Source organism: Aphelocoma coerulescens, chromosome 5 (genome assembly GCF_041296385.1).
Source record: "Aphelocoma coerulescens isolate FSJ_1873_10779 chromosome 5, UR_Acoe_1.0, whole genome shotgun sequence".
Taxonomy (NCBI): domain Eukaryota; kingdom Metazoa; phylum Chordata; class Aves; order Passeriformes; family Corvidae; genus Aphelocoma; species Aphelocoma coerulescens.
In genome coordinates this window covers 25,043,775-25,067,575 of record NC_091019.1, presented here as the reverse complement: position 1 = coordinate 25,067,575, position 23,801 = coordinate 25,043,775, and the positions used below count along the sequence as shown (strand labels likewise).

At 35.9% G+C, this 23,801-nt stretch overlaps 1 protein-coding gene across 18 annotated transcripts in view; it reads left to right on the top strand.

The window, feature by feature from the left end:
- The window catches only part of LRRC4C (leucine rich repeat containing 4C), a 513,517-nt gene that overhangs the window by 128,372 nt on the left and 361,344 nt on the right, over positions 1-23,801 (top strand). For 11 of the 18 annotated variants that reach the window (XR_011151369.1, XR_011151368.1, XR_011151370.1 and 8 more), the window contains exons 1-2: positions 22,185-22,326; positions 23,079-23,159. The exons of 1 other annotated variant lie outside the window; for it this stretch is intronic. The gene's annotated coding sequence lies outside the window, so the exon portion shown is untranslated. Of the gene's footprint in view, positions 1-3,967; positions 4,121-6,678; positions 6,766-17,571; positions 17,640-22,184; positions 22,327-23,078; positions 23,160-23,801 lie in introns of those variants that run through there. 6 more of the 18 variants (XM_069017148.1, XM_069017147.1, XM_069017152.1 and 3 more) reach the window with 6 other exon arrangements.

Genomic DNA, 23,801 nt, shown 5'->3' with positions numbered 1-23,801 from the left:
AAGATGCCTAAGTATTTGCTGGTTCAGGAAGATCCTTTGTCAATACCTTCACTCACCCAGTTGAACTCCTCCAGTGCCAGTGTGTCCTGCAATGGAGTGGGGGGATCACAGCCTATGGAGAGGTTTCCTGAGCTGGGAAACCCTCATGGAGTGCCAAGCCTGGCTGAGAGCTGAGGCTGCCCAAGAACAGGCTGCCCAGGGTTAGTGGTTGAGTTACCATCCCTGGAAGTGCTTACCAACCTCAGTGTTTCTGTGATTCTATGATAATCTGTCCTGAATAGCACTCATGACTTGACAAAAAAAAAAAAATTCTATTGGGTAAAGCATTCTGGAAGCTACTTGGCTATAGCATAGTTATTAAAATGTGGGGTATTTTTTTGAGGAGGTAGAAGGTGAAATGTGAAAACTATTACTAGCTTAGAAGTAAATTAATAATCAAGTAAGCAAATACTACACCCACAGTATGCAGTCTCCACATCGTGATCTTTGAGTAGGTGGAATAAGCATTTTCTAAAGTAATTTCTGTAAATCTTGTCGTTTGATATCTTATACCTCATTTTCCCAAGTTAAGACTAGTCTAAACTTACTATATGATGCCCTTGACATCAGAAGAGGGTACTGTATCCAAAGAAAGAACTGTTTTTATCAGTTCCTTAAATCTGATTAATTTCAGGAAGGTTCCCTTTAGAGTATCCCAGTTGTGGTCTCCTGTCAGAGACCAAGGAATTGTATAATGATTCCTTTTACCAAGACTACCGTCTATGCTGGCAAAGAGGTAGTCTCTAGTCGAGACAGGCAATCCTGTTTGGATTGCTTGGTAGTTCTAGAAGTCTCATTCTTGGAAGAATTTCCTAACCCTAGCCTGAAAATGCTACTGGCTGATCTGGAACATAATGTTGGAAGTTTGTGAAGAGAAAGGATGAGTTATGGTGTGTCCCTGACAAAAAAATCCTATCCTTCCCTGGTGTATTGTATTGTATAATGCTAAGAAGCAGCATGAAGGCATGTACATCTTTCTCTCTCTGTGAACTATAGACACTACATTTCTCGTTTATTGGCAAAATTGCCAGTGGCTGCCTTCCTGCAGGATGACACCCTGTAAAAGATATATTAGGTAGATGCCTGTGCAAGGAACATGCTTTGGAAGTTTTTGTTCACTCTTTAAAATGTTACTTGGATTTCAGTAGCGATTCATACTCTAAGGAAATATGTCACAGGTGGTAATGGGTGCAATGTGGTCTTAAAAGAAATACACAGAGGAAAAACCTCCAGTATACTGATAAAAGCTAAAATATGTTTCCCTCAGTAGAAAGTGTTTGGATATTGAGAAAATTATGTCCTGTTGAGTTGCCAAAAATCCTGCTTTCTTAGCAACAGCTTTATATCCATTGAAAATTAATGTAGATGCTAATGCTCCATAGCTTTAAATGAAATGCAGATAAAATATGCAAACAACAGTAATATGATGTTCCATGCCTTTATGTAGCTTTATTTAGAATCCAGTACTGCTTGTGTCAAAAAACAATAAAAATTAAAAGAACTGAGATACATGGGTGTCACTTGAATTAAGTGTTCTGCTTAGAAAGCTTGGAAAGAAAGGAAATGAATGATTAGGAAGCAGGAATTTTGAGAGGACTTAATTAGAATTAGAATAAGTATGAGGAAAATAACCTAGACTTGTACATACATAAGTATGGAAAGTGAATGCTTATTTCAGTTTGTTCTCATTGTCCATTATAATATATCCAGAGTGTTTAATTTAAAAAGTAATTAAAATAGTTACATAATGGTTTTCTTATTAACATGGATCTGTTTACAGATTTGGGAGGGTGAAAGCAGAAAGCAGAGATAGGTGAGGATGAGGAAAAGCTCACGTTAAAAAACATTATAGTGTATGAGAGAATGAGCAGTTTCTCCACAGTACTTTCAATTCAGGGAGGTGTGTCAGAATTTGAATGTATGCTTGAACATATTTCTTTCTCTGAAGAAGGAAACTTCCTCTGCTTTCCTCCATTTGGATGTATGAACTCTGAAACATGCATTTCAGTTTTATAAATAAGCTTAAGTATTAAAGCACTGAAAGAACTATGCTTTTGCTTTTGTCTTGTTTCTCAAAGAAAAGCAGGGAGGTAACAGAGTGTGTTTTGAAGAGTGAGGTTAAGTAGCAAATTTGTGTGTTGGCTGCTTTACATTTTATAAGTGAATCCAATATATTCTTGAGTGCTCATAAGAGTAGTTAATAGAACTACCCAAAGAAAAGAATAGACAGCCCATTTAAAGGGAGTAACATTCTCCTTTGATCATGAAAGACTCAGGCATTTGAACCGCAGTCTGACCATCATTATTTCTTTCAGCTGTTCTGGTTATCAAGTTGGAAATGGATCTATTGCTTCATTTTGCATCATTTCACAATTCATAACGATAAATGCTTTTAATGGTCAAAGATGTCAGGCTATAATAATAAAGTGAAAATATAATGAATTTTTCAGTAAGCTTCTAGGTTAGGACTCCTAGGGTAAAGAGAAAACAGAAACCCTATTAAACAAGATATCCCTTCATTCTCTCCATGAAATGAAACTGCCTACATGCCCTTTCCATTTTACCTTGATTGCCAATTGATTTCCAGACTTTATTTCTATATTATCTCTGATTTTGTGAGCTGAGTTAGTTCTGAATTAAACCACCAGATGTAGGTATGTCTGAATTTCAGCTTCTGGGCAGCATGATTGAACTCTGAACAGCCTAGGCTAAATCCAAAACCTTTGTGAAAGACTGGTTGTTTACTCTGTGGCATGCTTCAGCCTTAGCATACTAATATGCTGACTAAGGAAGCCATTTCCATTGTGATTTTTTATGTGGCTACCTTTTTCAGAATAGAAAGCTTAGCTCACTATCCAGAGTCACTAAGCAAGGTCCTGACATTCAGATACAAAAGCACAGTTTCACAGAGGTGAGCTAATTGTCAAACTTGTTAGAAGTACAAATTCCCACCATTTTACACCAGTCCAGGAAGCTACAATGAATTCCTTGATCAATTGGAATTCCAAATACTTTTACTTAATATCTTCCCTCTTTTTCCAACACAGTAATTAGATTTCTCTGGCTCTACTAAATTCTTGACTGCCACTTAATTTTCTGGAACTTAATTTTGAAACAGAACATAGTGAAGCATCCTAACTGCTGCTGTGCTGATCAGTTCGAGATTGAATCCTTGGTTTAAGACTCCTGTATTTTAATTTCCTATAGGCAGATCGAAATATTAGTGCTAGATTTACTCTTACCATGTTGCTATCTTTCTTTGGGCCTTTTAATCTAAAGAATACTTGGTTCTAGAGATTTAGAACTGAAAGCTACAGGATTCTTCTCCCAAGACTAAATTTCCCTTTGGTCAGTAACTTTGTTTTAGATTTTAGTGGTTGCTGAATAAGTGCCACTTTGACATCTCTTATTCAAAGTGGATTGATAAACCAAAAGGTATCAATAAATGTGTAATATTTCATACTGCCTGAGCCTTTTCCTGTTAGAATCACGACCTACTAATGGTGGCAGGTTCCAGGAGAATAACACTATCCTACTGTTCTCTAACTATTGCAATTATGTTTTAGGGCTTCCATTAGTATAGTCAGAATCAATATGTGTTGGACTGCCTATACTATCTGAACACTGACAAGAAGTGTCCTTTTTCAGGAAACTTTTTCAAATAGTAGCTGTTTCATGTCTTGCCTTCAAAAAAGTTACTCTTGTAACTCATGAAACAAGAGTGAAAAATGTTGTAAAGTATTTGAACCTTGATAGTGTGCCCCAGCCAAACCATTTTTAGTTATTTTTACCAGAGCCCTCAGAGTGGGACCAGGATGGAATTACCCTCACTGTCTTTACCTGGCCTTTCCGCCTTCAGCTGCAGCACATCAGTCCCAAGAGGGTTTTTAAGCTCCAATCTGAAGGTTCAAGGGGAGAAGCAGGACAGGCTTATATCTGCTCCCTGTCCTTTGCTGTCTTGTTGTTTGTATTTCCTGGACTAACTTGGATGGGTTTTGTTGCTGTTATCATCTCGATGCTGCTTGCCTGGATCAGGAACCCCACCTGTTAGAACCCTCAGGAATTCATCAAGGACTGAAAGGTAAACTGTGCTAAATTGGGAAAGAAGAAGCTGAAAAACTAAATACCAAGACAGCAAGGAATAGATAAAAAAGGGCTGTGCTGCACTAGATTAAAACCAATCATACGATCAGAAAAATGCGTGTGGAGCTCATGGACAAAATAGAGAAACCAATAAATCAATGTGAGATCTCATGCACAGCAGTTGCAAAATGCATAAGTAGTATATTATGGATAAGTTGTAAAATGTATGAGTCATATGTAGTATAAGATAAGCAAGTGAAATGTATAAGTAGATAGAATGCATAAGTAAGCAAAGTGTATAAGTAAGGTATTATGTTAAAATTGTGAGATGTGTGAACACGGGTATTTTAACCAAAAAGATGCTTCTGCATAATCATATTGATCCACTGATCAGAAGGCATGAGTTCCCACAGAAAAAACCAGAATATCAGAGTAGAGCAAATAGAATTTATTTATCACTTCTTTTCTTATTTTTAAACCTCTCTGAATAGTGCCTATAGCAAAAATACAACATCCTAGAACCAGATAATAAATGGAATAAGCAAGTGGGCAAGTAAAATTCCAAAAAATACATAGCAGTGACTTCACAAATTCCTGAGCAGATCATTGGCTTTCCAGACAGTTACTTGATTTGTTGCTGTTATTTTTGTCTTTCTAAAAAGTCAAAAGAATTTTACTATTCATCGCTCCTGTAAAATCAGTGGGAGCAGCAGATATTTAGCATCTAGAAGTGACTGTGGTTCTTAGTATTTGAATCTTTGTATTGAAGATGAAATTTCCTTATATTGTGCATTTGATAATAAAAATGTGGTAGTTACTATAGCCAAAGTATCTTAAATCTTTAGAGGTAAATCACCTACAGAGCTCAAATCACAAAATTGTTCATTTACATTAGTTTTTGATTTTCCCTTTGAAATAATGCACAAATGAACAGATGGCAAACAATCCAAACCCTGACTATTCATGAAGTACTGTCATTTCTGTGCAGTTGATTAGCACAGAAGAAATAATCTGTTCTTTCTGTGATGGGACATCTTAATATCAGGCTTGATCAGAAAGATTCATTAAACAGGAAAGGTAGCAAAAGGAGTTTCTGTTGATACTGACTGTTGATATGAAACATACTGCCTAATGGTATAGTAAAGAATTTGCATTCTGTTCTTGAATTTGCCACTGAGTTACTTTGGACAAGTGACTCAATCAGTCATTCTTGATTTCCCCATCTGTGAAATGTGAAATTCTTCTCCAGGGTAGCATAAAATCTGATGAATACTTTTAAAATACTATTAGTTTCTTAGGCACAAACCTCTTGCCCACTGATGTGTTATGTGCTACCTACCAATCTGGGACAGAGGAGGAGCTTTATAGCCAAAATTCAGCAGAGGACAATGATATCCGACAGTAGTAAATCTTTCAAAACACTTTTTCCTTTATATGTACAGGAAAAGGAGTTATGTAAAAAGAGCAATGACTGTGCATGGATAGAGTTAAGATATCAACTACTTTTTTCAAACCTACTTATAGGTTCATGTTCTGCTTGGGCAGTCCTAATTCTGTGAAAGAGAAAATTACACAGGAAATAGTGGACAGCAAAAAACATATCTCTTTTAAGTGGACTGCTTCTCAGTGCAACTCAGTTCTCTTAGATGTTAAAATAATCACAGTAGAATAACTGCATTATGAGATGGAGAAAATGATGGAGGCAGGATGGGAGAGGAGGAAGGATATTTTTCAGTTGCTATTTAGAAAAGGTTTAGTAATGAAGAAATTATTGGAAGTTGAATTTGGAAAGAAGGTAAAAAATATATTTTTACTACTTCCTTTGCAATGACATTTTTCTCCTTCAGTGTGATGTGTGGAGGCTTCATGAAAACTCTAGTAGTTTTTTAAGCAAACTTATTTTCATTACAAACTTGAACAGAGGTTAAATTGAGGGGATGCTTTGTCAAAGATTTTCTGTCCTTTAACTTTGATTATTCATATTCCCAGGAAGAGAACTATGAATTAATTTTTCATTGGTGCCAAGAAGCACAAGAAAAAGATCCTTAGTCTTTTATGTTTCAGCTGAACTTATTTGCAAGCACTGCGGTATTCATTTCCAAAGCTGCTGTCCTTTAGCAAACTAAGTATTACTTCAGAGATGAAGTTTAGAGTTATTACAAGCAGAAGTTTTTTTGGTGAAACAGAGGACAAAATGAAAGATGAATGTTGTGAGGACACAACATTGGTGGATATAACTGGATCCAGAGTACAGAAATATAATGGGTTTACAAACGGAGTTTTAAGAGTCTCCTTGTCTAACAAGCATAAATAGGCAGAAGTTCTTAATCCTTGTACTCAGAGGAACCAGGGAAAAGCCCCCAATATTTTATGGCAAGCTACTTCTGGACTTGGTGTGGTTTTGGGGCAGCTACAACTTCCTCTCAGTACCTGTTGCAAGTCTCATTGTTTTCAAGGGACATTTTCAGTGGGTTACTGATGCTTTTGGAAATGGATTCTACCTTGTATCTTAGTTGACCTGTTCGTTGACTTTTAACCTGTTGTTACACTTTTAAGGTCTGCTTCTCCAGAACTTTCCAACTGAGCCCTTTTATTGGCAGATATGGGCTTTGACAACTTATGCTTGATCCTGGACTTGAAAAGGTATCTGTTTCTATTAATGTTACCTTGAGTTTGTGGATGCTTATGTAATTCTCTCACATATCCCAGTGTCTCACAGAGAAATTATCTGGGGACTTCCAGAAATACATATTTTTTTTAAATCTCTCTGTATATTTGTGATTTGAGAGTTAGTAGGCCTATTAGCAATATAGAGATTTCCATCTTTTTCTCAGTAGTATACTGAAAAGCTGTTAGAATCAGCTTTGAAGTTGCATTGATTTTAAACAAATAATTAAAGTTCATTTCCTAACAAATTGATTTGGGCTGAACAGCCCCTGAACTGCTACAAATTCACTGAACAAAGTAAAGACACAATGAGTTTAGTTATCAAGCTTTTGTCATTCATCAACAAGCTAATCTGAGTCATCGTTTTTTGCTCAGTAATAATTGCTCTCATTCATCCTCTGTTCTGCCTTTATTGTTTTTCTATTTCCCTTCTTGTAAACCAGTCTCATAAAGAGAAATAGTTGGGATTTCGAGTCTTGAAAATGTGCCTTGGAGCAACCCATGAGCAATGCTATAGCACATCTTCTAGTGCTGTCCTTGCTTGGGAGTGTGCTCTCCAGAGGCATTGACCAGAGCTGCTCAGCCTTAGCTTGCAGCAGGTGATTAACATGCTACCTATGGAGCACGAAGGATTGGTTTGATCATTCTGCAGAGAAGCTACAGTGAAGCTTTTCTTACAATGTGTTTCTCTTTCTTTGAGGTGCAAAAGAACCATAAGGCTGTTATACTTCTCCCACATAAATAGTAACTTTTTCACTAAAGAAAGATGGGTGCATACTCACATTACATTTTTTTACTCTGCTAAGAAAAATGCTTTCACTGCTATTATTGTTCCACACACATAATTTAAAAAGAACATGCCACCATGAAATGCTAATGAGTGCTATGGTTTTGTGTGACTTGGATCATCCATCTGCACTAAGAAAGAAAATGATATCATCAGATACATCAGATAAATCTATAGTGTGTGTTGGTTTGTATGCTTATTGCTATTGTCACACAGTAAGTAGAAGAGTAGCCATTTACATGTTTCCTGGCCCATTTTCCCTGCTTGCTGAAATTGATACAACTCCACTCAGAGTGGCAGGACTGTTCAGGGTAGTACCTGCCTTGTTTAAATGGCCTAATCAACGTGCACTAGATCTCTTGCCAGTGCAAGAGTGATTTGGAGGAAGGAAGGAGGAAGGCTGCTAGTGTAACTGCTCATTATTAATCTTCTACTGGAAGTAGAATAGTAATCTCTTTCATCCATACTTTTAAATTATATTTTCTTATAAGAGTTTTGCCATATCTTTAATATTTTGTATCTATCTCTTGACTTCTATTGATTTTATATTAATTTTCTTTTGAAATGTTAAGTTACTGAACATTATGACAGTGTAAGTAATCATTGGTAATGTATTTAACATAAACTTTTTAGCTGTTTATTCTTGCATCCTTTGTTTTACATGGGTGGAGCAAAGGTGTTTATTTCCAGATAGGTCTCTCAGAAGTGACAGAAGTTTTATGTCAAAAGCTGTTGGCATTTTAGGCAAAAGTCAAATAGTAACAAACTCTGAGTGGCTGTAATACGGTTGAAGTTACCAGAGTCAAATTCAGCCTATTAGGGAATCTGGAGAAATGTAGGTAGTCTTGCATGTCCCAGCGGATGTAGGCTTTATTATGGTTATTCTCTGTCCCTCATTGTGGGAACTGCTGTGCAATTAAATGTGAACTATTGATAGGTTTTAATCCTTTATTTTTTTGTGAAAAGAACTGAGAGAATGTTTTGTGTGGTTCTAGGCTACACTATGTGAAAAGAAGTATCATTTCTCTGATGCATTGGGCCACTAGAGAAGGTTATGACTGTACTGAAGAAATCAATTTTATTTTTGATCACTCTTTCCAAGATCTTATGAGCTGGAGACAACTAATGAGAGAAGTATTATTCTTTCTCCATGGTTAGGAACAAGCACAGAACAACTGTTGAGGACAGTGGGCAGGGGCGTAGGGAACAAATCCTGTGTGGAGTAAGTTTTGAGACAGTCCAGCACTGTAATTGGAAGAATTTCTTTTTTGCTGCAATGGGTTTTCTTGCCCTGCTCCTCCAGCTTTCCATGTCAAACCATAGTATCCTTGGTGTTTTTGTATTATGAGTAACTGCTATACTGAAAATGTATTTTTGGGCAAGAGGTGCAGTTTATCATTAAGATTTGATGAGAAACCCACAGCCGTCCTCTATATACTTTCATCAATGAATCATGAATTTGACACCAAGTTTAGAACTGTAATTTTCAAATGACTGTTGTAACTGTTTAGTTGATTAAACCCACCAAATTATTTTAATTATTACTTTCTCTGAAAGAGAGATGCTTTGGGGAGGGGGAAAGACCCTGCATGTAGCTGTGTGGACTTTGTCCAGTTTAGAAATAAGCAGACTTGTTTTTAACATCTTTGCAATTAGCACAGAGAAATAATTCTGGCACTTAGCCTTAGGATTTCCCAAGCCCCCAAGGTCACAGAAATTGTATCCATGAAGAATACAGCATTACTCTTTTTAAAATGTCTTGAATTGTGTCTCTTCAGTGAAATGGAACATCTTTCTTCCTCTCAACCTACTTCAATCCAGTGATGCTAAAGTGATAGCAAGCACCTTGTTGTGCACATCCCCTCTATTTTTTTGTATGCTCTCTTTATACTATTTCTTCTGGCTTGTTATATCTCAAGCCAGGACGAGTACACCACTGGATCCTCCACCCTATGGATCCGTGTTCATAGCTTTTGGATTTTTTTGTTACTTGTCAGAATACAGGCACCTTAAGCATATGTGCATATATGCAGTACATGTCCTCTCCTGATAATCTATTGACAGATGTGTGTATCTTCTCACTTTGGGAAGATTTTTGAGTTCATTTCATAAAGAGAGGGCTCATTCAGATCATTAAGTCCTACACAGTTCTAGTTAATAAAACAAAATCTGCCTGCACAGTGTTGAATCTTTTCTGTGACTCAGACAACTTCACCTTCCCCCAGCTTGTTGAGTCACTAAGCAGATTGCTTTTTAATACCAAATTTATTTGGATAGCCTTGATTGTAGACAGTATGGGTTGGATATGGGATATAGGTGGTACATTCCTGTAGAACGTTTTATTTTGGAGGTGATGTCAAAATACTGTATTTCTAGAATGTAGGTGGAGTTACTTAATAGTTAGATAATTATTTGTACAAATAATAAAGAAAAACCTTACTGGTGCTCAGTTTTGGGGACTTCAGAGCATCTGGTTATGTGAGGAAATACTGTCTGTAGGAGAAAGCCTGTATCTTTTCTGTACTCATTTTTGCAGTATTTGATTTTTTCTGTCTGTACCTAATGTCTGATATAAAAGAAGCTTCTTTGTATGCTTCATTTCAGTTTTTCTTCCTTCTTGCCTGGGTGTTATCGTGTTGTTATGCAAAGTCATGAATCCTGAGAGTGTCTAGAAAAATGATTTAACATATTGATCAATTAATTTGAAGTTTCTTTTTTATAGACCTTTTTGGAGGTCGGTGTCACTGATTTCAAAAGTTCCCCTTTAAGGTATTTAGTCATTAATAATGTTACAAGCTTTGTCTGGTGTTCTCTCTCTAATTGTAAGCAACACTGAGAAAAAGGTAAGTCTTCTTTTGAGTATTAAGTCTTGAAATAATGATAATCATTGTATAGTTTTTCTGAGCCTTGTTTAATTCTCTACTGGTGCTTCAGCACAGTTTGAACTGATTTAACTTGTTACTATGGCCTGTAGTAATGCTTATAGAAATACTATTTTTAGCTACAAAATATGAACTGAATTTTGTTTTGCTCCAATTTTCCATAGATTTTTCTCTTAATGAGAAGGAAATTTTAAAAAATAGAGATATTTTTTGGTGTGTTTGCTCCTTTTTCTACTGTTGCAGTTTCTTTTCATCTGGCTTCTCTTTTCACATTTTTTCATGTAATGTAGAGCAGTAAGCAAAGAAAGAAGAAACATATGAAAGAAAATTAAAATAGGCAAAAATGTTATGTTTTTCCAATGAGAAATGGTCAATGGAATTTTGGGATAAATGTTTATTTTTAATGCTAGAAAACATAGGTTTAAAATGCTCAGTATCATAGATTTTGGCTTTCTAATAGCACTGCTATGTTCTTCTCAGAACAGATCTGGGTTCCCACAAACACTGAACCTTTGAAAAGACATTAGAGGATGTAAAGGAGTCAGCAATCTTTTAACCTCACAAGTTGTAGAACTAAAAATGGACATGTTTTGTTTATTACATTTTACTGAGAGATCTCCTGGTAAATACCATATGTAAGCAAATCCCTGTCTATGTGTCTTCATCTTTGAACAGCTTTTTATTGTTCTGCCTTTTCACCTGTTGTAAGTATAGAAGCACAAAGTTGTCAGCCTGTAAGCATTTTTTCACTTGGAGACAAAATGTGCCACAGAATCACTAGCTGGTATCATAGCAGGTTTGGATTGAGCTGCTGCTGAAATATGGCTACTTGTCAAGTGAGACCCAGTAAAGGGGTAGGTCTATTCTGTGGAAAACCTTATAAAAATGGAAAATGGTATATAAATTTCTGGTTTCTCTTCGAAGTGAATCAGAATAATTCAAAGTTTTATGAATTATAAGAAAATTCAAATAAATGCATTAAAAAGTGACATGAGACCAGTATAAGATTTACAGTTTTTCTTTACTAGATTCTTTTTTTATCCCTTGTGTGATCTGGACTTGCCATGTGTTCATCTTGTATCACTTGCTTCTAATTGTTTTCCTTTGTGAAGTTATTCTTGCCAAAGTACCCACAGAAAATGCATCACTGTTAAGTGTCCCAATTTTCTAAGATGATCAATGAAACTACAATTTTTTCTTCATCTTCCACTGAAAAAATACTAAAAAAATGCCCCTTTTCAGACAGTTAGACAATTGGTTCCTAGGTTTTTGGTGGAAATTCCCTTGCTAATTATACAGATGTCTGGAGAAGGCTGCAGGTCCCTGTGCTGAGTCTTTCACGCAGTGGCCCACGGCTTTGCCATCTCTTGTACAGGTGCATGGGAAAACAGGGGAAACAAAAGAAAGCTCAGAAGTCAGAGCAGCACAGAAAAATTAATGTATTGGACTGTTGTGAGATGGTAGATATCTACATTTTAATCTTGGCTTTTGTTTTGATGTTTACAGAGTAAGTTTAATTCTTACTTTTGCTTTTCTTCCCACATATATGGAAAAGATGCTTTTTGATTATGTTTATTTTTTGCCTTCATATGCAAGAAATGCTGTTCTGAAGAATACAAAGATTCTCAGTGTGTTTAAATTCATACATGTGTGCATTTCTGCACCTGCACATTTGGGTAGATGTATGTTGGTATATGATTAAAAAAAAAAAAATCACCGAGCCATTCACGCATTCTGGTTAACAGACTTCGTATATCACTGTAAGAAAATGCTGCTGTAAAGGGAGTCATATCTTGATAAGAAAAGTGGTACACACATCTGTTATCCACTGCTCTCACATCTGTGACTAGTGCAAGGTTAGCTTTTCTTTTGTTTTTCTGTAATTAATAGCAGTTGAATCAGTATTGAATGGCATTAAGAAAAATGAAGTTAAATATTGAAATTGAAATTAAATTGGAAATGTCAAAACCAATTCAGGATTTTTTTTAAGTCCCTGAGAAGAATAAATCCTGATGTCTGACATTTACTTCAAACTTTTAGCATATATTTCTGCATCAGTCAGATTGGTTTAAAATTTAAAGCCATTTGCAGTGTTCATGAGGCTTAGAATTATGTTAACAAAAACCAAGTGAACTCAAAAGGGATGTGTGTATGTGGGCACTAATTAAGCCAAAGGTCTAATGAGCTTTGCAGTAAATCAAAGTGACCCATTTAAAATGCTAATTATGGAGTTTTTTTTGGCTGGGGCAAAAAAGTGCAAATTTTAGGAAACATTTATAACTTGAAGTTAGGTTTTGAGAGGATGTAGTTTTGTCTATATTCCTCCATCAGAAAAAAAAAAGAAATGCCATTGTTTTCAGAGCAGTTTCTTCCCTTTTGCCCCTCCTTTTTGCAGGTAGAGAAGCAGTAAAGAAGATTCACTGAATCTGCCAATTTTTGAGTGTTTCTGAAAACTATGAGGGAAAATTTTGTTTTGCTTTAGTTTCTTCTGCTGAAATGGTCAGTTCTTTTTGTGTGTGGCTGGAAGGAGAGAGTAGAATAACAAAAGAAAGGTTCCAGTATATCTTTAATATCCTTATTCTTCCTTTCTTCATTTTCTATTCTCTACTGTTTCTTCAGATTCTGAAAAAATTTGTCTCCTAATAGGCTTGTTCATTTATTTCAGCTGCAAGCAATTTCAAGTCAAATTCCAAAGTCCTCACTAGTCTCTCTTTAGTTTGCACACTGTCCCTTTCTGCAGTGAAGTTCATTTCCCAAAATATTTTTCCTGTGTGAGGTAATTTTTCTTCTTTAGGAATTCTTACACTTACTTTAAATTGTACTGGAAACTGATAATGTTTTTGCTTGCAGTAATCATGTTTCACATGTGGGAGTAAATGGTAAGTTATAAGGAAAGTTTTGCTCCTTTAGTATCTTACAGCTTTTAAAGGATGTAAATTAGGTCTTGGTTCCTGTAGGAGCTGTTCTAGATTCTGTATGGTCAATATTTGCCACATGAAATGAAATTCTAAGTGTTTGAATTCCATATATAAATTTAGAATTCATTGAATATTTTGTCTAATTTTTGACTTTGAAAGTTTTCATTTCACTTGTTGTTATGTTAGTAGAAATTACCTTTGTCTATTACTCTTTGCCTGCCAGCTGTATTTTACTCGAGTTGCTAAATTTCAGATTTCCAATTGAGCATATAAAGTGGAAATTTGGATATTTGCGTGGTTCTTGGAGAGCCTTCTTTGGGATGGCAGCTGAATATATCTGGCCTATGATTTCTCATGTGTGTACCTGTGGGATATTTCTGTGCATGTAAATGTTGCTCAGATAGAATGAATGAATTCTCACTTAGCAGGGAATGGGAGATTTAGGGTGAAATTTTCAAAGGTGACAGATGAATCCAGAAAGGACTTGCAATATTGCACTATGTGTCAGATGATGTTTTTCTTTTTTTTTCTTTTCATATCATGACCAAACTGAATCTAATCCTTATTACATATCCAGGTAGGTCTCCAGACCATTATTCATATACCATCTTAATTTTACAATTGACATTTTTGTTCCAAGTTTTGTGCTGATGTTGAGTCTGTTTAAACACAAAATATTTGGGTTTAAGCATTTTCTCTTTTCTCCTTGAGAATTGTATTATATGAATAATTTTCTTGCTTTATAATGTTAATTTTGTTTAATTGAGTTTTCATCTGCTAATGAGAAATTATTTTGTCTCTCACTGCTTTTCCTTTGTTTCTTAGATAACTTTTTTTCTGCTGACTTTATAGCGTGAATAAAAAAAAAGTTCTTTCACTTTGGCTAGACCTTAACAGGAGATTAGAACAGAAGTCCTTGGTATCACATTTTTCATATTTCTTCTTAACTAGGTCATGATATTACAACAGGCAGAGAGATCCACAAATCTTTCTTCTTACAATCATTTCTCATTTAAAGCACTTCTGATTCCCTAATGAGGTCTTCAGAAGTGAAATGGTAACTATAGCAAGTGCTTTCTTTTTGCGGGCTTTTGGCATTTTACTGTCTCTCACAGCTGGCTCAAGTTCAAGTACTGAGACTGAAATTGTGTTGCTTTCTCTCCTTTAGATTAATCTTTTTTCTTTTTTGGATTTTCTCTATGAGTTTGAAAAAGATCTTCTCTACCTTTTTTCCCACTGGGTTGGAGCTTTCTTTTCATCTGTTTCATTTGATTATTCTTCCTCTGTCAGTTTTCCCTTGAGCAGCAAGTTACTCTATCCATGAAAAGAATTCTTAAGTCTTGCTTTGGAACAAACTTTCAAATATTTGTGGGCTGAAAACAGGGAAAAAATCAGAAATTCTAGAAATACTTTTTACCCCTGCAAAACAAGTTCAGAGGGAGTTGTGATAAATTTAGGAAAAAGAATTTGGAGTGTTAGAACTGTTTGAGAATTTTCTGAATTTGCATGTTGCACACAAACAATTGTGAGTTCATAGAAAGAGTATTATTAGAAGCAATATCTTTTGAGAAGAGGTTCATGAAAACTGCCGTACAGAACAAAGAGAAATTTGATGCATTGTATCGCTGTTTTTTTGGCTATAAACCTCATTGATAATACACAAAGAAGAATTTTAACCTTTTCTTTAAGAACTTCTTTGTGGACAGAATGGAGGAAAGATGGTAGCTCACATGAGTGAGAGCAAAAACCCACCCCATTTCTAATATGGGGAGTGTTTTTGCTATTTTTTGCCTTATTACACTGATTTTTTTTTTTTTTCTGGAAAGGAGAAACCAAGATAGTTCTCTGCTTTTGAACAAAGTCAAATATTATAAATGTTTGCTAAATCTTGCATGACTGTTAGGAGTGAAAACTGTTCTGAGAATTTTAGAAGCCTTTCTTTTAGGAAGTCTTTTGTTTCAGTTTCAAATAAAGTTTAATTACAAAGGAAAGCTTGACTTGGCCCATGAGTATTCTCTTGTCATAATCTTTCTAATGTAGTGGTCCTCTTACAAATAAGAAATGTTCCTAGTTTTGGAACGTGGATGTTTATTGAAATGTGTACACTCCCACTGGGCTGTTAAAAATATCTGTTCAGGGATGAAAATTGATGTATTTATGATGTCTGGCATCTGTTAGAATTGGATATTTACATTTTGTCTTCCCTTGATAGCTCTCAAGAGATAACAGAGAGGACTGCTTTTCCCTTTCTTTGTACATGTGTAGTTGATTAGCATGTTACAAATATATTGTTAGTAGTTATTGTTTTGCTGTCTTCAGAATTCTTGCATCCATTAAAAATGTAAAGAATGGGAGTTTAGTAGTTACCCTTCATATTTTTGTTTCAGTATTTCTTGCACTTGGTAACACTTACACCAACTGTTATCTGTTCCATACTGAGTAGTATCTGTACTCCTCTGGAAAGGCAGAGCTTCCATGTATTGTACATTAAACTTCAGAAAATTGGAAATAATACTATTTTCAGAACCACTTGGAGACATCAGTTATTCTCATGGTGAAACCTTGTATTAATTCACCACTAGAAGCAGTTCAGGCAGTAGGTGTTCATCTTGTGCTCAGTAGACTTTAGTCCCTGTTTTTGGCCATGTTGCCAAGGTCTATGTACTATTCTCAGCCTTGGATCAATAATGCTAAAAAAGAATCTGAAAGATTTAACAAAGCAGTCAATACTTTAGTGCATTCCTAATCACCCGTGCTCTGGAAAACAACGTACAGATCAAAAATTGAATGGTGGATCTGTTGATCATCACTTGATACTTAGCTTCAACCTTCAGAGGAATCTGATCTCTGAAAACCAGCTAAATGCTAAAGTAGTTCAGAGTGGATACCATGGCACTTTTCATTGAAATAAAATGGTAACCACAACTCTTGCCAGAATGTGAACAACATCTTTGAAGAATGCAATATACTTGTTATGTTATTGTGTATTTTGCTTTTCTTGTCTGACCTAGAAGATAAATGAAAGGGTAATCACAACAGATATTCAAGTTTTCAGGAGAAACTGATTATGATTTTGAGAAGGTCCTTCCTTTTTCTAATAGAAATTACCTTTTCTCAATTTTCCTGGTCTTATTCTGTAAGGTAAGGTCATACTGCACCCCTGAAAATATGTAAATGGTTGTACTTATGAAAAAATGAAAGCTTATTTTTATTTTTGGATTCATTTTTTGAATGACTATTCTGTAGTTCTGTAAGGTCCTATTAAACATTATGAATGGAGTCCATGTTTTTTTGCCACTTGCCAGAAGTGCTTCAAAAATGTCTAACACTTTATCAGTTTTTTGACAATGAAATGTTGGTTTAAAGGAGTCTACTAAACTATGTTCTCAGTGTAATTTACCTATTAAAAATAATGTGTTAATTCTCACATTAGTATGTATAAATGGCTGCTTAAGGACACAAAGACGACCTCCTGTATCCTAATTCAACATTATCTGAAGAACTGTGTATTTTGGCCTGCCTAGTAGGTTATACTTTTAACTGGAGGATTTTTTGCAGACATCTGTTTATGGGTACTACACATACCAAGTGAAAAATCATTTTGGATCATTAAATGGATAAGTGATTATATAATTATGATTTCTTCACAAGGAAAATACATTGCAAGATAATAAAAAAAAAAAAGTTGAGGCTTTTGTACTTTTCCTTTGAGTGTTTAAGGTGAACGGTCTTTGATGTTTATAATAAATCATGCAGTTCCTGAAGGTTGTACAAAAGGATTTGAAATCTTGATTGGAATTTCTGTGGACGATTAGAAATTGTGTGTACACATGTGGAGAAAGTAAACTTTGTTATAACTCCCTGTTTCTGAAACGTAGTGAGTTTACCTTGCGTTTCTGAAACAAGGTCTCCTCACTAGTAACTTGGGTATCACAAAAAAGTAATATACTAATCTAGTACTGTTGGTGAAACAATTTTGTCTGTTTAATGCCATAGGCTACATAGTAATGGTTTTATCTGGGTAAAGACAGATATGAGCATGTCTCTGAAGCCCAGGAAACAAAAAAATGCCACTACCCTGCAATTTTCTATTTGTGCAATTTCCAATTAAAAGAGTAATTTACTCTGTTTAATTTTCAGTGAAGAATTACCTTGTATTTTTTTAAACATTCCAACTTCTCTCCCACACAGAATACCATTACTCTCTGATCCAGGTGTATAAACATGATCTCAGTTCCCAGAGAGTAGGATTTGCATTTTAAGGTAATATTCTCTATTGAGTCTTATAATAAAATGTCCAATTATAAGAAGGTAAACCCTTTTGAAAAAGAACCTTGAGTACTGAGAACTAAACCTCATATGTTTTCAAATCTCCCTAGTGACTGCTTAAGAGCATAAAACAAATTACCAAATTAAGATCAGATGTGGTTGTGTGTGTAGACTAGGGAATGAGAAGCTGAGCAGTGCGGTGGAAAGGGACCTGGGGGTCCTGGTCTATGGGATTTGAATCTGAGTCAGCAGGGCCCTGGCAGCCAGGACAGCCGAGCGTACTCTGAGGGGCATCAGGCACAGCATGGCCAGCCGGGCAAGGGAGGGGATTGTCCCGCTCTGCTCTGCACTGAGGTGGCCTCACCTCGAGTGCTGGGGGCAGTTTTGGGTGCCACAATATAAAAAAGACATAAAGCTATTAGGAAAGGCCATAAGGATGCTGAAGGATCTGGAGGGGAAGCTGTATGAGGAGTGGCTGAGGTCACTTGGTCTGTTCAGCCTGGAGAAGAGGAGACTGAGGGGAGACCTCATTGCAGTTGCAACTTCCTCATGAGGGGAAGCAGAGTGGTAGACATTGATCTCTTCTCTGGAGTGACCAGTGACAGGACTTGAGGAAAGGGCATGAAACCAAATCAGGGGAGGTTTAGGCTGGGCATCAGGAAAAGGTGTTTTATTCAGAGGGTGATAAGGCACTGGAACAGGCTCCCCAGAGAAGTTGTCACAGCACCAAGCCTGACAGAGTCCTAGAAGTGTTTGGGCAATGCTCTCAGGCACATGGTGACACTCTTAGGGTGTCTTGTGAAGAGCCTTGATGATCCTGATGGGTCCCTTCCAACTCAGGATATTCCATGATTCCATGAAACATTATGTGTGTGGTGGGGGTTTAAATCATTTGGTATGAAGGCAAATCACATCTATTTTTAATATTGCTTACTGTGTAAAATATGGCTTTTAAATAACTTTTAAATAATATTTCACAGAATCACAGAATAGTTGAAGCTGGAAAAGGTAAATTCTGTAGATGGATTTACATGTATGTTTTACATATATTCAGGAATGGAAAAGAGAACACAATTTTAGTGTACATAGGGGACAGGTAGTAATGCATTTACGAAATATTGCGTACCTTTCACGTTTGTCAAAATTTCATGTTGAATTAGTGGAAGTAGCTTAAAAATATCTAAACATTCTTAGACTTTTAAAGCTATCTGTATTGTAGCTCTGTTTTGCAGTCAGTCCCTCTCTTCTTTCTTCTAAAAAGTATTTGCCAATTTTTTCTTTTTGCCTCATTGTTGAGAATCTATTTCAAAGGATGGATTTTATAGCTATGAAGATGGTTTATTATATATTTAGTCCTATATTAAATGTGGTGGTAAGCAAATGAAGTGCAGAAATGAGGTGGTATTAAATACAGTACAGAGGTAGAGTTTGTAAAATGTTAAATTGGAGGAGAATTTACTAGGAAGGATATGAGAAGAAAATGAAAATTTTGTGTGCATTCACAGAGAGATTGGCAGAAAGGACAGGGAATAATGATAATGAGGGCTGAGAAACAAAGGCATTAGGTTTGAAATAGGAGGATAAGAAAGTCCTGTATGAGGCAGAAATTCAGGATAAAAGTAGAGATTTATTTATGAGGATTCTATCCAGCAGGTATAAACACAGCTGTTTGAAAGGCTCCTTGCCTCCTAAGAAACAAGGAAAGAAAAAGAAACAACGACCCTCCTTATTCCTTAAGCAGGCTATGCTCTTCAAATACCATGAGGTTCAAATCCAAATGGACAGCAGGAGGATCAGTCCCAGCTCGTGGCTTCTTTAGTACTTACCAATCTAGTACCAGCTGAGATCTGTAATTCCAGAGAACTGAGTCCACCTATCTTCGGAGTGTAACTGCATGCTCTTTTTTGGACTAGTAGCTCTTTCTATTAGGCTTTGATGCTTTCAATTTAGGCCATGTCACATTTTCTGTATGCATTTAGAAAGGCCCACTGAACTCTAAATTATAACACTGTGTTTCAGAAAAATAAGCCATCTCTCCAATTATTTTTCAATAATTCTAACTTTGGCAGGGCCATTCCTTGAGAATTCATTATCATACTGAATTCTTTCTGTAAAAGGAAGTAAGAAAATCAATTATCTCTGCTAAGATAACAGAAAGAGTCTTACACTAGTATGAAGTCTTAATACTTTGAAGGCGATCTTTGACTTGCATATGAAAACAACAGAGATCTTTAAATCCATGTACAAAAGGAGAGATTCCTAAGCTGGCATTGTAATTAAGTTAGTGGTAGATATAGGGTGGAGTAGTGTTTACTTATGTGGTTTCTAAGCAAAATATAATACTTGTGGGAAATTAGATCTTATTCAAAGCCTATTGAAATCAGTGAGAGAAACCTCATTCAGTTGATGAATGTGTAAGTTCCTAGTTTTCTAGACCTGAAATAACACTTTATTGCTGTAGCAAGACTCTGCTGATAGATCATAGAGCACTTTGCAAACTTTAATTAAAAGAGTTCAAACATAATCTTGGCAAATGTTTTCAGGAATAAACTCATTCAGCAGAATACATAGCTGGTAAGAAATATATGGAATATGCACCTTGGGTTTGACATTTTTGAATTAGAGTGAGGCCTTGTTTGTAATTGACATTATTTGCTTTATCTGCTGGCAAAGAGTTCTACTGCACTTGGAATTTTCCTGGTTTATTTTTTATTAGAATAGTAGTAGTACACTGGAATTACAGAATTTGTTTCTGTGTTGGCAAATTCAGTTGAATTTTGCTGTCGTGCAGTCTCTCATTCCCCTTCCCCAAAATTTTGCATATTTTTACTTTTAAGTATTTTCAGAAATGAATATTTGTTTAAGAGTTTACGCTGCAGTTGAGTTGAAATATCCTAAAACCGTGTTAGTCAACTGTGAGATTGTGGAAATCTTAACCCAACTCTACCATGTGCTACTTGAGCAGGGCAGAACTGGTTTCTGCTCTGGGTTGTGTCTAAAGCACAGATCAATAGTACTGAGTGTGAGAACATGATATTATCTTGAAGTAAAACTGGTGGATTTGATGGCAGTACCATTTCAGTACAGTGACAGCAGACTGACTATTAACAGGAATTAGTGATTCAGGAAGCCCTGAAGCTAACAGGATCTAAGGAAAGGATGATGGTAACATAATATGCACATCTCTTTCCAGAAGCTTAGTACTATGCTATCCCTGCACTACCCACCCTTTTCTTAGACAAGAAGAGCTCGTGTGTGTTACTTTGATAAACTGTTCAGCTGTTTAATGTTCTAAATCCAAAAGCTTTGAACCACATATACCGAGTTCTCAGTGATTAGTAATTCACTGGCATGCATCAGTGTATCCGTATTGGTTATAATTGAATACTTGGCTGAAGTTGTAGGGCTTTTTTGTATTAGATAAATTTGAAGTCCTTGTAAGCTTAACCTTTCATTCTTACAAGACAAGTGAACTGAGCCACATATAGCTACTTTTTAACATGTTTTTTCTAATGAAAATTTTAAAACTTTTTGCTTTACTACCTGTGGAAAAAACAAGGAAGATAGCTAAGGCAAGCAGGCAAAACATTAATTAGGGAAATTAGTTAGCAGTGTTGCATTTTGTATTCTGTGATACATTTCTGATATAATTAGGTCTTACCTTGAAAATTGCAACATTAATTCACAGTAATTCTAACACACCTTGCACATGCCACTTCTATGTAGTATTAGATGCATTATACTCCTCACCATGCTGGCTTGTTTTGAAATGATCTAAATTCCAGAGCCAACAGATGCTAAATATTTCCATCTTCAGAACAACATTGATAACTGTTGCTTTCTTTTCAGAAGTTTTGGATGAATTTTCTCCTGAATGATTAGTTCTTTTTATTATTCTGATATTAGAGGGAGAAAAATGCAATGCCATGTTTGGTGCACAACAATGATGACATCTTTGGTTTTATTGAAACATTTAAGTTGATTACAGTCAGCCGTAATCAATTACATGTAATTTCCAGTATGTGCCCTTTAAACAATATAATGTCTAGGATCAAGCCGGATATTATAAATTAAATGAGAGTTGCTGTCTGAGGTTTTCTAACAGTGATTATTTCGGAAAAGGGAATGGCAAGGAATGTTCTTACTGGCAGAGCCCAATAAAACCAATTAGTGTAATTTTGCTAGTCAACTTTATTTTATGTTTTCTTGAGAGTAAACTGTTCAAATGAAGTGGATTTGTTTAATGAAATCAAGCTAAGAAATTTATGAAAAGCACTATCAAATACAGTATTGAAAACTCACTCTGTGGTTGAACATTAGGAAGACATGTAAACTTATTTTTGAAGATTTGACTGGAATTTGATATGAATCTTACACTAGATTTTATAATGATGCTCTGTTGAGAGGTCAATGTCGTTATCTCCCTCAGTGACTGAGTAGTTTCCAGCTGCATTAGGTTTTCAAGCAGATTGAGTGGGTAGGCAGTTGAAATTAAATTTACAGCACACCTGGGGAAGGTTAGAGGAATTATTTCTTTCTTCCTGCTTCTATAAGCACCAATGTTTCTGATGTGGAAGTGCATGAGGGAAATACAGTAGCTACAGAAGGCACCTTGTTAGCTCAAAGCCAACAGTCAGACAAGACAAGCTGCTCTGTATCACAGAAACCAGGCAAGTTTTCAGTAAGTTACGTATTCTCTTGTTCTTGTGGCTGGGAGGCTTTACTGCAGTTGCCTAAAAACAAAGTAAAAGCTAGTTATGGGATGGGAGAATCACAGTAATTGTCTTCTGGGCCAGAAGAGCAGTGGTCAATGTGGCCTAATATTCTGTCTCTGAAATGGTTCATGAGAGCCCTGGAGAGGGGGGGAGTTACAGGAAGAGCACCCTCAAACCTGGATGCTTTCAGTGGCCCCTTCTCCTGTACATGCCCCCTCATTTAGAATTTGGGGTGCTGGAGTGTAGAGAGCTAGACTTCTGTTCCTAGGCATATCAATGCCTGGTAAATGTTCCCTAAAGCTAGAGTAATGTTGAAACTATGGCACCAATATACTTTTTGAATGAACAAATACATTCTTTTCTTTTAGGTGACCAATACTTAAAATTGGTGGGGTATGTTTAATCACTTGTTTCTGTGGTGCTGAGTATGGCTTTTAGTTAAAGAATCAAAGATAAACAATTTTGTGGATATACCTTCCATATTCCCTCCCTTTTGAATGCTATTTTTTTCATTAGCAGAAATCAGATCTTTAATATAAAACAAATTTTTATTAGTGTCTCATGTATTCTAAAAGTTTGGCCCTGTTAGAACAGATTTCCTTCCTAAAAGCAAGTGAGTCTTTTTTTTCCTCCTAGTTTCAGGTACTTTTTTTGTTTATCCTTTATGAATCCTGGTTTCACTCATTCTAGTCTTTGTGTTGGAATTTATTTCACACAGTTTTCTCATCATAAGTGAAAATGGCTTCACTTTGAGACCTTCACCTTTGAGGAGTATTATGTCACCACCTCTAGATAATGGGTATGAGCTTTGACTCATATTTTTTATTTGCCTTGAATTTAATGCCTTCTTAATGGATTGATATGCTGTATTTTTGAAGCAGCAGCTTGTTGCTCTGACTCATTTCCAGATGTTCCTGGATCAGGATGCTGATGGTTATAGCTTCCCTCATTATATAATAATAATTTTGAATTTGTATTTTTGTAAGTCATAATAGTAAAAAAAATCAGATTATTTTCTGCAGTGTTGATTCCTAAGTGATTTTCAGAAGCCTCTTCTGCCTCTGGCAGTATGTATTAAGACCATTATCCTACCATACAGTGTAATAATGACAGAACACATGCTGTGTAATGTAAACTTACAATCCAGTTTTAGGCAGATCTTATTAGATTGTCAATCTCTCTGAGTAACAGCAGTGGAATTAAAAGAAACCAAAACAGCAACATAACCCTCCCCTCCCCCACCACCAAAAACCCCAATAAAACCCACAAACTCACAAAAAAATCGAAATACTCTTCTCTCCTTCCCACCCCATTCATCCTGATAGCAGTAAAAGTGTATTCATATCTGCCAAGTGATATCAAGGTTGATCAAGGTTTTTCTTCCTTTAACGGGTTCTTTTTTATTTAATCTTGTTTCCCTTGTATCACCAAGGAAGGCCAG